The sequence below is a fragment of the Narcine bancroftii genome, chromosome 13 (genome assembly GCF_036971445.1).
Source record: "Narcine bancroftii isolate sNarBan1 chromosome 13, sNarBan1.hap1, whole genome shotgun sequence".
Classification (NCBI taxonomy): Eukaryota; Metazoa; Chordata; class Chondrichthyes; order Torpediniformes; family Narcinidae; genus Narcine; species Narcine bancroftii.
The window spans coordinates 36598818-36615691 of NC_091481.1; the positions used below are offsets into that span (position 1 = coordinate 36598818).

General features: G+C 42.7%; 1 protein-coding gene across 15 annotated transcripts in view; it reads right to left on the minus strand.

The window, feature by feature from the left end:
* nr2c1 (nuclear receptor subfamily 2, group C, member 1) overlaps positions 1-15011 on the minus strand; it is a 131739-nt gene extending 116728 nt beyond the window's left edge. For 3 of the 15 annotated variants that reach the window (XM_069908331.1, XM_069908324.1, XM_069908325.1), the window contains exons 1-2: positions 14686-15011; positions 13835-14335 (exon numbers count right to left, since the gene is read on the minus strand). The gene's annotated coding sequence lies outside the window, so the exon portion shown is untranslated. The remainder of the gene's footprint in view (positions 1-13834; positions 14336-14685) is intronic. The other 12 variants (XM_069908334.1, XM_069908329.1, XM_069908335.1 and 9 more) reach the window with 7 other exon arrangements.
* Between the last annotated feature and the right edge of the window lie 1863 nt (positions 15012-16874).

The following is a 16874-nucleotide window of genomic DNA, read 5'->3' on the forward strand; positions in this document are numbered from 1 at the left end:
CCGTGTGTTTTTAAAGCAAGATTAACAGTCTACAGCATTAGCCCTTTCAACCTGCCCATTGCCCTACGGGTTGTAGCTTGTGGTACGGCTGGTGGCAATCCCCTTTCGTAACAAGGCTCGCCACAGTTCAGCGCTCATGAATGCTGAGCCTCTATCTGTATGAATGTAATTGGGAAAACCAAAAATGCTGAAAATTCAGTCAAGTGACTTAATGACAGACGCTGACGAGACGTCAGGGCATCGCAAAGGGAAACCTGGAATGTTCATCAATTACGGTAAGGAAATATACATTTTTGTTGTTGGAAGGTAACGGCCCTTTAGAATCTAAGCTAATTCTCTCAAAAGGTCGGGTTGCCTTGATGAGAGTGGCCTCTGGAGCTTTGAAGTATTGCGGTTTGCATTCTGCGCAAACAGGACAGCTTTTAGTCAGTTTCCTGACTTCTTCCAGAAAGTAAGGAAGGTTGTTAGCCCTTGTGTAGTGGAAGAATCTCGTGACTCCTGGGTGGCACAGTTTGCTCTGGATCTCTTTTAGCCCCTCCAGCTGAGCACCAGCAGCAGATTGTGACAATGCGTCAGAGGGATCATTTAACCTGCCCGATCTGTACTGGATCTCAGAATTACAAGCTGAGAGTTCTATTCGCCAGCGTGCCATCTTATCGTTCTTGATTTTACTTTTGTGTTTAGTACTGAACATGTAGGCTACAGATTTCTGATCAGTGACGAGAGTAAATTTTCTGCAGGCTAGAAAGTGACTCCAGTAGCGAACAGCTTCAATAATAGCCTGGGCTTCTTTCTCAATGCAGGAATAAGTTCAGGTCCGCATAATGTGCGGGAGAAGAATGCCACAGGTCTGCCCTTTTAATTAAGGGTTCTTGCCAAGGCACAATCTGAGGCATCAGTTTCCACTTGGAATGGGACAGTCTCGTCAATGGATGAGAGTGCAGCTTTGGCAATATCAGCTTTAATTCTCTCGAAAGCCTTCAAGGCCATTGGAGAGAGAGGGAAAGATTTAGTGTCAAACAGAGGGTGTGCCTTGGTGGCGTAGGCGTTATCTCTACTTTTAAGGGCTTTTGCTGAGTTTGGGGGTGGTAACTTCTTAAGGGGGGCCATTCTTTCTGGGTCGGGGCAAATTTCGCCCTTGCGGACAATGTAGCCCAGAATGGGTAGCTCTGTCGCGTTAAACACATATTTGCCCTCGTTAAATGCAAGGTTGAGTTCTTTAGCTTTGCCAAAAATTTCTTCAAGTTGTACTCAGCCTGTGTTTTCCCAGATAGTGACATTATCCAGATAGGGAAACATACCCTGCAACTCATATGTCCTAACAAACTTATCCATTTCCCTCAAACACTGACACACCATTAGTGACTCCAAAAGGTATCCTTTTAAATTGGTATAACCCCCCCATCTGCCTCAAAGGCTGTATAGGGTCATTCCTTTTTTTTTTAAAATGGGGATTTGGTGGTAAGCTGCTTTGAGGTCAATAGTGGAGTACACTTTGTATTGCGCTATCTGATTAATCATTTCATTGAGGCGTGGCAGGCATCCAGGTTAGTGTAATGGTTGATTGTGTGGCTGTGGTCAATAGCCAGTCGTTTCTTAGTGATTTTTCACAACTACCACCTGGGCTCGCCACGGACTCTTACTGGGTTCAATTACTCCCTCTTTAAGCAATCTCTGGGTCTCAGCTTTGATAAACTCACGATCCTCTTTGCTGTAAGAATGGCTCAGTGGCAATCAGCCGACACTCGGGGATAAATCACTGAAAAGGGAGGGAGCTTTGATCTTTAATGTGGACAGACCGCAGTAACTAGTGCAGGGGATGATAAGTGTGGGTAGTGGCCCACCGAAATTTAACACTACACTGTTCATCTGAGATTGAATATCTAACCCCAGTACCAAAAGGGCGCAGAGCTCTGGCATAATAAAGAGCCACACATCAGCCAGGCAATGTCCCTGCAAATTTAAAGTAACTTTACACTTGTCCCGTACAGTTTTTGTAAGTTCACTACAAGCCATCAGTATCTTTCGGTTCGCTGGATATCTCCTCAAATTTAAGGCTCTGGCAACTCTCTCGTGGATGTAGCTGTCAACACTCCCCGAGTCTATTAGACAATCAAGAGTCTCACTATTCATCTCCCCCTTCATAGTTGACCATTCCAGTCCATAAGCTTTGGAGTCAACTGAGCTCATCACAGCGGATCTCACCTCACCGACACTTGAAATCAATTTAGCCTGCTCGTCTGATGATTCCCCCTTTTCACAGTCATCTTCCATTCCTGCAGCTCCAGGACGCATTTTCTTGGTGCTTCTCTTCTTCTTCTTCTTATCAGTGGGAGTACTTTTCGCCTTAGACGCTTTAGCAAAGTGAGCGAGTTTCCCACAATAGCTGTAGGTAACAAATCGAGCCAGGCACTTCTGTCTGAGATGCCAACTCTTATCACCTAAGTAGCATTTTTCAGGAGTTCGCCCTTTTCTTTCCTTCGGGGTTCCAGCACTCCTGGATGTTTCCTTTTCGGTTTCTAGCATTTCACTGGACCGCATGGCACTTCTCAGTGTTTTGGCTCGAGTGACTGCCCGGTTGTAGGTTAAGGGCTCAGTCTCCAGCAGCCTCTGTTGGATGTAACTGGAGTCAATCCTGTTGACTAAAGCATCCAGCCAACTTCAAGGAATTGCGATGTTGTTGCAATGACTGCCCTGACATCACATTCATTAGCCAGTCAGGCAGCATCACTTTCTCCGGGTTTCTGGCGTCTAGTCAGCAACTGATGTCGAGCAAGCACCACATTCTGTGGCAGTCAGATGTTCCCGGGCTATAGCCAGAGTGGTAGCTCCTTGCGTTATGGCGAATGGGACCTCACCCAGCAGAGAGTTCAGGTGGCCCCACTGTATCGGCTCATCGACCATGTTGTTTCGAGCCACGTAGTAATCGAAACAAGCAATCCAGTGGTTGAAAATTTCTCTGGCCCTCGGGGCAGACGGGTCGATTATCAGCCGCTCTGGCTTGAGTGCTGCATCCATTTCTGCTAACAAAATTGAAGTGCCAGTTGATGAAGTAGACAAAGATGATGTGGTCAAACAATAATCATGGCTTTTATTAGCAGAAACTCATGGGACAATAATGAAAGACAATAGATGCATATACAGTTATATCCAATGGGAGTGTCCTTAACAGTAGAGATAATGCACAGCCAACGTTAGTAAGCAAGGCTCGCCAGCGGGGAGACAGGCAGCTTGGCAGACATTCACCACACTGTGCTTTTGAGAACTGGAATATTTTACTCAGGAATAAAATTCAGGTTGGCTTTCAACTTGGAATACAATGTTTGGTCTGCACCAGTATTTCTCAACCTGTACTCTGTGGGTCACTATCAGTTCTCTATCAAAAATAAAGGACAGGGTTTACAAAAAGAACTCATTTTCATCATTTAAATGCCTTTGCACTTTATATCATCACTTGAAGGCTGCGTATGAGAAGATACGCTAGCAATCAGGCTATTTTAGAACTCTGGTCCTTGGTTTATTTAACATGACCTTCAACTCTATGCCAAACAACCTAATTTGAAACAAAAAAAATTTAAATATCCTTTTCTTCTTATCCTACAGTCTACTCCATAATTATCCTCCATACCAAGACACCACAGGTCATGTCTCATTTCTCTACTCCCTGTACTCCCTCAAATGCATGGACTAAGAAAGCTCCAGCTCCATTGAGCAATCTGCAGATGACACTACCATTGTAAGTAGGATCTCGAAGAACAAAACAGGCACAGAGGGATTTGTGACTTGGTGTCAGGACAGGGCTAAAGAGTTGATTATAATTCTTTTTTTAAATTTGGACAAACGGTACAGTAACAGACCCTTCGACCCACAAGCCCGTGCCGCCCAAATATCCCAATTAATCTACAACCTCTGTAGGTTTTGAAAGGGTGGGAGAAAACCCAGACACGGGGAGGATGCACAAAGTCGTTATAGATAGAGCCAGATTCAGACCTGGGCTGCTGCATTGTAAAATCATTGTGTTAATTGTGCTGCAAACTTCAGGAGGAGCTCAGTATTACAGAGGTAGAAACAGTGGAGAGTTGAAATTCCCAGGGGTAAAGATTTCCAGTGACTTGGCCTGGTACTGAACATTGATCCAATGGCCAAGCAAGTGCATCAACATCACTACTTCCTCTAATTTGGCATGTCACCAGCATCCTATAACCATTTCTACAGGTGTACCATTGAAAGTACCCCAACAGGGTGAATCACTGCACAGTCAAGGCCCAAGACTGCAAGAAATTGTAGAGATTGTGATGTGAAAACCTCCACCAACTCCATCTATAACTCCTGTTGCTTTGTAAAGTAGCCAACATATTAAAAGTCTAATCTCACCCTAGCCATACTTCATTCCACTCCCATCAGGAAGAAAGATCACAAACTACCAGATTCTTTCCAGTCATCATGTCTCCCAAATAAGCCTTAAAATGATAATATTAGTTTGCTTTAGTTCTGTACGAACTCATCTCTCTTTTTGTACCGTCTTACTTATTGTGCCAAGTCAGAGACATTAAACCCAAAACAAATTCTCACTGCATAGTTGAAACAACATAATAAATTTGAACCTTAACTTTGTCCAAAACAAATGATATTTATCCAATAAGGTTATTGAATTTGTAATGCAGTAAAATCCCCAGTATCTGGCATCCACAGGGGGAAAAAAAATATCACAGATTCTGGAAATGTGAACTTTCCGGTTGACTGAGACTCACTCTTATAATACCAAACTAATTCACCGTGTTAAGAATACATCATTTAAAAGAAGAAAGGCAGTGCAAAATGTAAAGTATTTTTAAAAATATTAGTATTGTAGTCTTTAATTATCTAAAATTCACTTTAATTAAGTAGTTCTCATAACATAAAATTTAAAATCAAACCCCAGTCACTGGCACTGTAACAGCATTGCACTAACTGCTGTGCTAACCATGCCGCCATCATAATGAACCCCTTCCCACAAATTTACAGATAAAACTTTCTAAAATACCCAATACTAATAAAGACTCTTATGATGCAGGAATAGGGAGACTCTTTGGGAGAGTCACCCCAGCAGTGAGCGCCATCAGCCAGGCCTTCACTCTGGTATCTCTGTCAGGCCCCTGAAGCAACCTGACTCACCTCCATGCCAGTGTTCTGGTCAGGACACCTGCGCACCTTCCTTTAAATTCGAACACCATTCGTTGCGCTAGCTGCTCAACTCACCATGCTGCCATCATAACTAACCCCTAAATTTACAGATAAAGCATTACTAATATACTTAATACTGATAAAAATAAAGACTCTTACTAGGGAGGGATAGGAAGACACTTTGGGAGAGTTGCCCCAGCAACATTGACCAGCTCTTCATTCTGGGCACCGCCATTTTATTCAAACACAACTTTATTGAAACTTTATTCAGACAGCTGCTGCACCCTCTGGTTGAATGTTTGCTCCCATCTTCACCAAGGGGCTATGTGTTGTTTCAGAAAACTTTTAAAATTTATAACTTTTATTGATTCTTATTTATTTATTTATTTTTAACTTCTTTATTTCCTTGGGCTTTTTTTGCCAGTTGTTTGAGTTTCTGGTTGATTGAATGCTGGATAATGGGCATTCCTTATTGTCCAACTTTTCCATTAACAAGCACATCATTTTAATGCTCAAGATGAGAGACACTGATCCAATATCAGCACATTATGCTTTTCAAATTTTGCAAAACGAAAAATGTAAAGCATCTCATTAACAGGGTCATGTACTGAGTTACAAATGAAGGATCAGGGATATTTGCTTTAATGGTTTTCTAAAAGATTTTTGTCACTGCAGGTTACACACGTTAGTTTTATGATGAAAATGAACTTTTATAGAGTCAGAGTTTTACTGCACAGAAAAAGGTTCTTTCCATGTTCATGCTGGCCAAGATGTCTTCCCAAGCTAGCCCTATTTGCCTGTTTAGGCCCACATCTCATTAAACCTTTCCCACCCATGTGCCTGCCTAAATGTCTTTTGAACATTGGAATTATACCAATCTACTTTCAGAAGCAATTTTCCTGTTTGTTCCACAACATAATCCAGGGCCCTACAATCCTGTTTCGCTGCTGCAAGGAGACATTTTCGTCCATTCTTCACAGTTCAAGTCAGAGCATTTTGTTTTTCCCAGCATTTTAATACTAAAACAACCAAAGATTTTCATCTCATCATTGAGCATGGAAACAGGCTCTCGGCCCAACTTGCCCATACTGACCAAAGTGGCCTGTCCACACTAGTCTCAGCAGCCTGCAATTGGCCCAAATGCTACTAAACGTATCCTATCCATATAGCCATCTAATACCTTAAACAATGCAATAAAACCTGCCTCAAATACCTCCTCTGGCAACTTCTTCCATACACCCACCACCTTAAGTAAAAAATCTACCCCTCAGGATCCAGCTAACTTCTCTCTTCTCCTCCCCCCCACCCCCCCCCAACCTTAAACCCATGTCTTCTGGTTACAGATTCCAATACTCTGGGTGAAAGAACTCTCTGCATTTATCTGACGAACGTCTCTCATGATTTAATGTACCTTTTGTGGTATCATCTCTCGCCCTCCTGCACTCCAAGGAATAAAGCACTAGCCTAATCAACCTCTCCCAATAGCTCAGGCTCATGAGTCTCAGTAACATCCTTTTAAAATCTTCTCTGCACCCTCTCCACATCTTTCCTACAGCATGGTTACCAAAATGGAACACAAAACTCCAATTGGGGCCTCATGGACATCTGATATAAATGCAACATGTCCTCCCAATTCCCATGATGAAGGTCAATGTACCAAAAGACTTTAACCACCCTACCTACCTGTGACACCACTATCAAGGCACTATGCTCTTTAATATTCCCCAGATCCTTATTCTGTTTGGGTCCTACCAACGTTAGACCTCCCAAAATGCAACACCTCACATCTCTCTGTATTAAATATCATCAACCCTTCCTCTGCCTACCCACCCAATCAAGTTCCTGCTGCAATCTTTGGCAACAATCTTCGCTAGCTACAGTATCAGTCATTTTAGTGTCATCTGTAAAAGCCATCATCATCACCATCTGCTTTTGTCCATGGTGCCAATTTTATATTATTCTGTTATCTTACCTTCGATCCCAAGTGATCTAACCTTCCAGAGCAGCTTAACATCCCAAACTTATTGGATGCCTTGCTGAAATCCACACATACAATGTCATCTTTCTTGGTCACATCTTCAAAAAGCTCAATCATGACTTGAAGCATGACCTCCCAGTTACAAAAACATGCTGACTATCCCTAATCAACCCATGTCTATCCAAAAGCATGTACATCTTCTTCCTCAAAATACTCTCCAGTAACTTAATGATCACAAACGTTCAGCTCACTGACCTGTAGTTCCCAGCAGCCCTTCTTGAATAGAGGTATCAATGCCACAAAACTTGCCCGTCCAGGTTCAGGAACAGCTGCTACCCCTCCACCATCAGAATCCTCAACACCAAACTCAATCGACTCTCTGTATTGCACAGTTGCTTACATTTCTTTATTTGTTTATGTGTGTACATTGTGTGCGGTTTTTGTTGCACTACAGTAGGTGGTGATTCTGCCTCGTCTGCAGGAAAAAGAATCTCAGGGTTGTATGTGAGGTCATGAATATACTCCGACAATAAACTGAATCTGAAATAATTTTCCACCCTCCAGTCTCACCTGGGCTTAATGTCAACTCATAAATCTCAGCTACGTCTTATAGTGGCAGATGTTAAGAGAGAACTAGGTAAAGTCAACCCAAGGAAAGCTGCTGGACCAGATAACATTCCCGGCAGAATGCTCAGGGGTTGTGCGGCTCAGCTACCAGATGTTCTCACCGACATCTTTAACATCTCCCTGAGTAGTGCTGTGGTCCCTGAATGCTTTAAAGCCGCCGCCACTACAAGACATGGCACCTGATCATTTGGAGGAGGAGTGGTCTTCTCCACTGCCACATTGTTTTTCACCTCAAACCATGCTAGAAGTTGTTCAGTTCATCTGGAAGGGAGGCATCACTAGCACATGCAGATTTGCTTGTGTTTGCCCAAATTCCCACATAGGGAGAGAGGACAATTAGTGCTGTGTGGCCAGGGGAAAGAAAAAGGCCAAATGAAAGTGTGAACAAAGCTCAAGGCTTTAAATTTACCCAAATCTGGACAGTTTTGTTCCAGGAATAGCCACAGTCACAGCAAATGATAGGAATTTAATGTGCCGAGTAGACTGTGTTAATTGCAAAAACCGTGACTAATGACAACTCTAATAAATAGGAAATAAATATTTACGCAGCTTCCTTACATAGCAAAACATCCCAAAATATCTGCAGCATTATTTAACAAAATTTAACCAAATCACAAATGTGGATACAAGTACATATAGGATGAGATAACCAGTTTTCAAGCCATCTTAAATGGGGCAAAGAGGCAGGAAACTAATAGGGACCCATGAGATCACAATGCTGTGATTTTCAGAGGTTCAATCATGGGTCATTCATTCCCTGAAACCAAAAACCATTTCCAATACATACATGCTAGTAAGGTGAGATGAACACATCTTCAACCGCACACGAAGCTCAGCATCCTTCCAAGCAAAGCAGCCCATGTGAATAGCGCGCCAACAAAAGCTACTCTGACAGCACTTACCAATTCTCCCCACATCTGTGTGGGTTTTCTCCGGGACTCCAATTTCCTCCCATCATTTAAAAAGTACTGGGGGTGAATGTTAATGGGGTAAAAATTGGGCAGCAGACTCGTGGGCCAAAATGGGCTGTTGCTGTGCAATATGAAAAGAAATGGATGGAAATACTGCACACTATTTAACATGAATGTAAATACTATTCCTTCATCAATACTGGCTTATAAGCCCTGACCTAATAACATCTTGGAACTTTGACTGGATAGTCATAATTCACTGTAGCTCACAGCCATATTTTCAATGCCAAACAATCAGAAATTCACTTATCCAGCATCTACCAATCTCCATAGGTGCTGGATACCAGGGGCTTTACTGTATAAAGAATAGATAAATAAATATTCAGTTACAGTTAGTACAAGAAAAAAGTGGCATTTTAATTAAGCAGACAGATTCTTTGGTGAATCTGCAGCAAGGGGAGATTCAAGAACTTAATAGTGATCAGATAAAAAATATTTTTGAACGTAGAGATGACAATTCTCATCAACAAACCAAACAAATTGACAATCAATGTAAATAGGCATCCAAATGCCCATCCATTACATTAACAATGGACTGAACTTCTGCCCCAACACAAGTTACCCACTTCCAACTTAATCCAGCACAGACCCTCCAATCCTGCAGTTTCCAGCTACCCATGGACTGTTTGTAGCACGATTCTTTGCATATTTTCCAGTTCCCAGGATAGTTTTGCCTACTGAGCCTGCACCAGTTAGCACAATGCTATTGACGTGCCAGTGACCTGGGTTTGAATCTGGCACTGTCTGCAAGGAGTTAGTACATTCATCCATGTTTGTGTAGGTTTCCTCTGGGTGCTCCGGTTTCCTTCCACACTGAAAAACATATGGGGTTTGTAGATAATTGGGGTATTTGGGCAGCAAAGACTTGTGGGCCAGAGGGGGCCTGTTACCATGCAGTGTGGCTATTTTTAAAAATCACACTGCATTCCCAGTGAAAAGGAGAGAAATTGGCTCCTATGCAAGTCATTATTTTTATATTTTAGAAGTTTTTCTATGCTTTGTATCAATTATATCCACAACACTGGCACACATTAACAGAGTTAGAAGGTATCATCACCCAGTGAACAAAGTGAGTGATGATGAAAAGGAAGAATAAGAGGGGATCTGGGCCAGAAACAGCTGAGCAAAACAAAAACATGATACAGGAGAGGAAAATAGAAATTGTGCTTAAAAATGTAATTAAAAAGGGAAGCAGAAATGATAAATACAATAGGTGAATTGAGTGAGGGGTGGGGAGAAGAGTGTCAGAGGGCAAGAGAGCCAGATCTTTCATCTGGTTAGGTCCACAATATCATTGTGAATCCGCTTCATTCACCTCTGTCATCATTCATTTATCCATTAACACAAACAACATTGCATTGGATTCATTTTTCATTATCTTGAAGTTTTCACTAATTCAAAGTCAACAAGCCAATTTTCCAAAACAATAAACCGTTGACCTTGAATTAAACCAATATACAATTTTAGTTTGCAGGAAAAATATTCTGTAGTTAGGATTAGCAGTTGCGGTGGGGAGTCTTTGACAATTGGAACCAAGTTGGATCGTGGCTTAGGTAGCTGACAAGATTTCTAATTGCCCATTCTGTGGTTAGGGCTTGCCCTTTTGTGAGATTCCATTTTCCTAGAGAGGGTCTTTCCATCATCCAGACATAAGGAAGCAGCAGATTCTCCACCACAATTAATAGTTGTATGGATCCTACAAGCTTGTTTTCTTGATAAAGCTTTTTTTAATGTCCTAAAATCAGATAAAAGGATAATTTTCTGAACATAACCACTGCCCGACTGTTACATTAATACGTTGCCATAGAGCTCCGATAATCAATTCGACATCAGAGCTCAATTACATGCAATCTTATTCAAAGTATACTATATTGCTGAAGACATGCTTGTGAAACAGGCATGCTTTGCTCACAAGAATAAACAGTAGTGGAAATTGTTGCCTATAATTTAACTAAGCAGCATTAAGAACTTCCTCAATTGTTGCTGCCACCTGGCTGAACCATTCAGCCCTGAAGATCATTACAGCCTTGTTCCAACTAAAGGACAAGGATCAGCTGAGTATCTGTTACTGACAGCAAAATTCTCCATTGGCTGTTGTTGTAAAGATGGTTGTGGTGAGATCAATTACCCCAGCCTCCCACCAATCTATGCTGATTCAAGAGTTCCAAGACAGTGACCTGACCTCACACGTTCGACAGCTTTAATGGCCTTCACTACATAATTGAAGGCCAAATGATTGTAGACTGGTCTGTTATTCAATATGCGAATACTCAGATATGAATCCCGCATACAGAAAGATCCAGACAACAGTTAGGCTCAGAATGATCAATAGCAAAAAATATTCCGTAGAAACAAGTGCCAAGTAATAACCAAACTACTCAATATTCAGTAGTATGATCATTAAATCCCCTGCATTCAACCTTGACCAGAAATGCAATTGCACCAGCCACAGTTATTTTGTTATTGACAGGTCAGAAGTTTGTGCACTTTGCGGCAAACGAGTTCATTCTTTACTCCCTAAACATAGCACTGACAAAGCACAACAACGTGATGCAACACCTTCCCACAATGAAAGTAGCTTGAAATACAAGCTCAATAATGGTCAAGCAAGGTGCTTTTGATCAGTACCCCATCCACCATCTTGTACATGCACTTTTTTCTAACTGGCATAACTATAGTGTGCATCACCCACAAAATGCTGTACAGCAAATTACCATGGCTGTTTTGATTTGGGACAAATGCAATAGATGCCATCACCAAGTTAAAGCCCATCTTGCTTTAAATACTTCTTCATTGCCGTGGAGTTAAAATTCTAGAACAGCCTACTGAAGAGTGGTGTTCGAGCATTGCCACTGAAGGTCACATAATGAATGCTTCATTTGCTAGTGGCACTATCAAGACACAAATTAATAACCACACATTAAAACGGGTTAATTTTCTACTGAATAGTTATAAATTACAAAAGATCACAAACTGCTCTCTCCTGATGCATCACAATGCTCATCTGCCAGGCAGAAATGGTCTTTTGAATCCAGTTACGAAGATCATTCCTCAATGGAATTCTCAACCATCATCATCTCCAAAGTCAAATTATCATTCTTGAACCACAAACCATTTTAACTTATGACCCTGAATGGAGCTTCTGTAAACACAACTCTTATTGTTTGTTTCACATTTGCGCCCCACCCCTTCGTTAATTTGATTACTGATGAAATCCCCAGCTATGCCTTTGGTACATCAATTTCCTCCCAAATTTCTGCTGTCCCCATATCCTATATCACACCATCTTATTTACCTTTTACTCATGCTTGGCCATCTCGAATGGTTTCCGGTCCAGTAACATTTGTAATACATTTTATGGGTATTCTGCATTCCCCTCAATTCCACTTCTCAAAGCTCCAAAAGTTCTGCCTTTTGTACTACACAATTTTAAATAATCCTTTGACCAACATTCCAAAATTCCTTCCTCAAATCTCCACCCCAAATATTATTTGTTGCTTCTTAAAACTAATGTTTTAGGTACTTTTGATTACCATTCCCAATGAGGATAATAATGACGGACTTGACCAATGTGCAGCTTTGATGGGATACCCTCCAGGCAAATGAAGTGTGCAAAATGGAAAGATTACCAGAACATTGTTACTGTTTGATGCTTTACTCATTATACCTAATAATTTTTGTGGATAGAGAAATACCTCAATATTCCAGTAGTGGGAAAGTAAATTGTTCTTTTAGTAGAGATGATATGGGATCCAATATTTGAAAAAAAGTTAGTAAATGTCAACAGCAAGGTGTAGCTGAAGACATCTCACAATTTTGACTGCTGAAGAACATGGAAAGAAAACTCCATTAGAAATACCCAGCACTCCCACATTATCTAATTAAAGTTCCTGAATTTAAACTTGAAAAGACACCACCCAGGCAGATGTCCATAATCTGTATGAAGGTCATCAGTTGACATTCTTTGCAAATTGTACCAGAGAGATGAATACAAACCATGAATAACAACAGCATAATTAAAAACAAGCCACAGAAAACCTGCAAGTTACCCAAGTGATCTATGCTTTATTACTGCAAATTACAAACATCCTCAAGCTGACAAGCTGGATCCGATTCTGCTGCTGCAAGTTTGGTGCACAACTTGCAACACAAACTTTTTACACAGCAAAAAAATGCAGAAAATATGAATAATATAATCAACATCATTTAAACATTTCAATGCGCACATGGAAATTTCTAAAGCTTGTGTAGTCATTGAAGCCATGATATCACACTGCATTGTGGAGAAGATGGAGTTTCAGAGTTTGGAATCTCTAACTCTAAATTTATTATCACAGAGCAGAAATTACTGAAATGTGCTTTTCCTACATAAAATGCCAGTTTATAATTGTAATTTTTATGTATCTGTACATTGTTCTTATGCATACATCAATAAATTCTCATCTGAAGTAAACATTCCTACATTTATAAGGTTTTTGTTCCCTAGGCCAATGTGACATCATCCATATTGCAGGACTGGGTGGAGTATGTGAGACAGAGAGAAAGAACAGCAACAAAGATTAGACACAATTGATCTGCACTGGTGTTTCCACGAAACAAACCTCTGTCCAATTCACCTCCAACCACCCCTTCCTCAGGCCTCCCCCTACAAATATTCTTTCCAAACTGTTTAAAATACAATATAGCAGTAAGTCCCACATGATCACTGTACATAAGCATCCTTCATTAATTCTTCATTTGGATTGTTACGGATGATGTAGCCGTGTTGTCTTGTTCTGCAAATACAATGGAAATAACTCTCATCGCTATTAAACATCATTGTTTTCCTTCGTTTTCCCTTTTCCAGAGCTGTGGGCTGTTCAATTCTGGCAAATCTTCCTGCAGCATTTTGGTATCCTCTCTATAGCATGAAGGCAACAACCGATCATGAATGTCACCACACAGTAGGAAGCCATTCATGCCTGTCCGCTTCTTGAAAAACCTATCAAATTAACTCAACTCCCTAGCTTTCCTCCAAACTGAAAACATCCTATTTACACCCGACTGCATCTTATACAAATAAAATAAAGAGAGACGGACACTTTAATCGCATTACCGTTAGGAGTAAAGAAAGGCTTTTCCGTCTGTTTTGTGGGGAAATATCCAACGTCCAGGTCACATTTGCTCCCCGTTTTCAAAGTGCTGCAGTTGACATCATCGGGCTGCCGTTCATCCTCACATTAGCCGTTTATTTGCAAATCTACACATTGGAAGGCCTATTTTGGGAGGGATCCGGAGCTTTCAAACTTGGGGTGATCCTCAGAGGGGCAGAACCTCCTTCACTGCGAGAGGGCGCCCCCTCGACCGTCGGAAACAAATCCAGCCCGCTGACTGCGCCACAGAAGGCCCATGCGCGCAATGGGATGGCGGGCTCTCCGAGGCCGCTGTTGGCCTCAACAACCTGTCGGAGTCCCATCCAGGAGACAGGCCCTGCCCTGACAACCGGTCCCCCCACTCGAGGGGGGAGGGGAACGCCACCGAACGCTCGGCCTGGGGTTCCAGCGCCGCAGCCGGCCGGCACCTCGGCCTTCCAGGTTAGAGAGGGCCGGCCGGGCCGCTGTGGGTGAAAGGTCACGGAGAGGGGGTGAAGGTGAACCGCTGTCGTCAGATATGCAAAAGCGGCGGGGGCACGGCGCTGCCAAGCGGCTTGGGCCAAGGGTGGGCGAGGTTTTTTCCGGCCCCCACCCTCTCATTTCGAGTTGCCACCGCGGCGCGGTCGGCTGGAGGAGCGCCGGGGCCTGCAGCCCTCCCGCTTCCCTCAGGTTGGCCACCGCTCGCAGTCCCGGGGCCTGGGCTCGGGCGGGGCGGCGCCGGGCCTGAGATGGCGGTTGTCCGCGGTCGGAGCGCGGGCGCCAGCGGCGGCTCCGGGCAGGGGGAAGACGTTCAGGCGCCGTTTCCGCCTCTTACCTGCGACGTTATTTTCCAAACGGGCGGAAAAAAAAAGCCCCGAACCTTCCCCCCCGTTTCTCGACTCCCTTCGCGGGTCAGAGTTCGTGACCTCTCCCTCGCTTCGACAGCCGGCGCATGCGCGCTGTCACACGGCGAAAACGACGACGATGCGCAAAATGGCGGCGCGGCCCGTTAGTGGGACTTGGACCGGTGCCAGAATCCAAAGTCTGGCTCTTCCTGACGTGCAAAGGTATCTGTTTTGGTTCTCCTTGTCGTTTCGAGTGCTCCGGAGCTGATAAAGGATGCCAGGGCGGCGATGTGACCAGCTGCTCCGAGACGCAGACTGGGCGGGTGATGGCGCTGAAAGACAGCCTCCCTGGTCCCCTCCCCCACCCACAATGAGGCTCCTTTTTTGTGCTCCTCTTCCATCCAACGCAAAACAAATTATTCATTTCACCAGGAACTCGTCTGTTGAAAAATAACCATGGAATGGGACATCCGGTTGATTTCAAATTTATTGTCAGAGTACATACATGACATCACATACAACCCTGAGATTCCTTTTTCCTGCTGGCCAGGTGGAATTTCTGCTTTTTGGTAGTGCAAACAAAAACTGTACACGTGTAAGCAAATAAACAAATGTAAACCACTGCAATACAGAGAGGAGAAAATAAAACCAACACGAAAGAGCAAAAGTAAATGATTCCCTGATAGAGTTTGTTGTTGAGGAGTCTGATGGTAGTGTAATTGTTATTGAACCTTGTGGTCCAAATCTTGTGGCACCTCGACCTCTTTCCTGAGGCAGGAGTGAGATATAGGCAACAATTTGAAATGAAGAAAGTAAAATACTGAAATTTTTAAAAATACGAGGTGGTTAAAGTAAAATATGCAAGGAAAAGTATAACATTTAAAAAAAATTAACTATCTAGCCTTTTTTCCAAATGGTTTTAAAATCCTTATTTATTATCACACAACTGAGTGTAAGGTCAAGTTCTCCTCCATGAAAACTTGTCCACAATTCATGGGCAGCAGCTGGAATTTGTCATCTGTACAAACAATGAGGTGCTGGAGGAACTCACTGATGAGGACCCCTTATTGAAACTCTTCCGATAAAGATCCCCAGCTGAAATGTTCACTGGCAATTTCTGTCCACAGCTGCTGCCTGATGTTCTGTGTTCTCCAACAGCTAATGATAATGATTTTGTAGTCATACACATTGTACTATGAATGCACATGCCTAAAATTCTTACTTGCTGCGGCTGAATGGGTATTTATGAAGAAAAAGTATAATAAAACTCTCTTTACAACTCTATCCACCTGTGACAGCAGTTTCCCAGTTCCCTCTGTTCTATCTACCGCACTCCTCAGTGCCCGACCGTTCACCGTCTTTTCATGGTTTGTCCTTCAAAACGCAACACCTCACAGTTGTTCATGTTAAATTCCATCTGCTGTTTATTCCAGCTGGTCCAGATCCCTCTGCAAGCTTTGAAAACTTTCCTTGCTGTCCACAACGCTTCTGATCTGAGTATTGTCTGCAAACTTGCTGATCCAATCACCACATTGTTGTCCAGATTGTGGATCTAGATGACAAGCTACGCTGGTCCCAGCACCGATCCCTGCAGCACACCACTAGTCACAGGCCTGCAGTCTGAGCACTAATTGTCTACGGCCACTCACTGGCTTCTCCCACGCAGCCAATGTTTTTGAATATTTTAATATGAGATTTCACATCCAAAGTACAGAGGACCTATGGATAGATGTTAAAATTCTCAAAGATACACTACACTTAAAATCACCAATGCCTGAAGAGGGCGCACAAAATCAGTGAACCGGTGTGGACTTGAAAGGCCAACATGGCCTGTTTCCGCTCCTTAAATGATGATATGATATGGTTAAACTATCTGAATTAAATTAAAAGAGACAGTAAAAGAGATAAGATAGAAAATACATATTCACAGTAATCCAAATGCAAAAAATGTGACCTGCAATTATGTAGACAGTTCATAATTAGTATACCAAGGATAGGTTCAAGAGGCTATTCAAGATGGCTATTGGAAATAAACTGTTCCAGAACCTTGAGGTGCTGGTTTTCAGGATTCTGTACTTTTTGCCCAAAGGTAGCAATGGGAAGAGGCTGTGACTAGGATGTTGGCTGCCTTCTTGAGGCAGTGCCTCAGATGGATGTCTGCAATGGGTGGGACATCAGA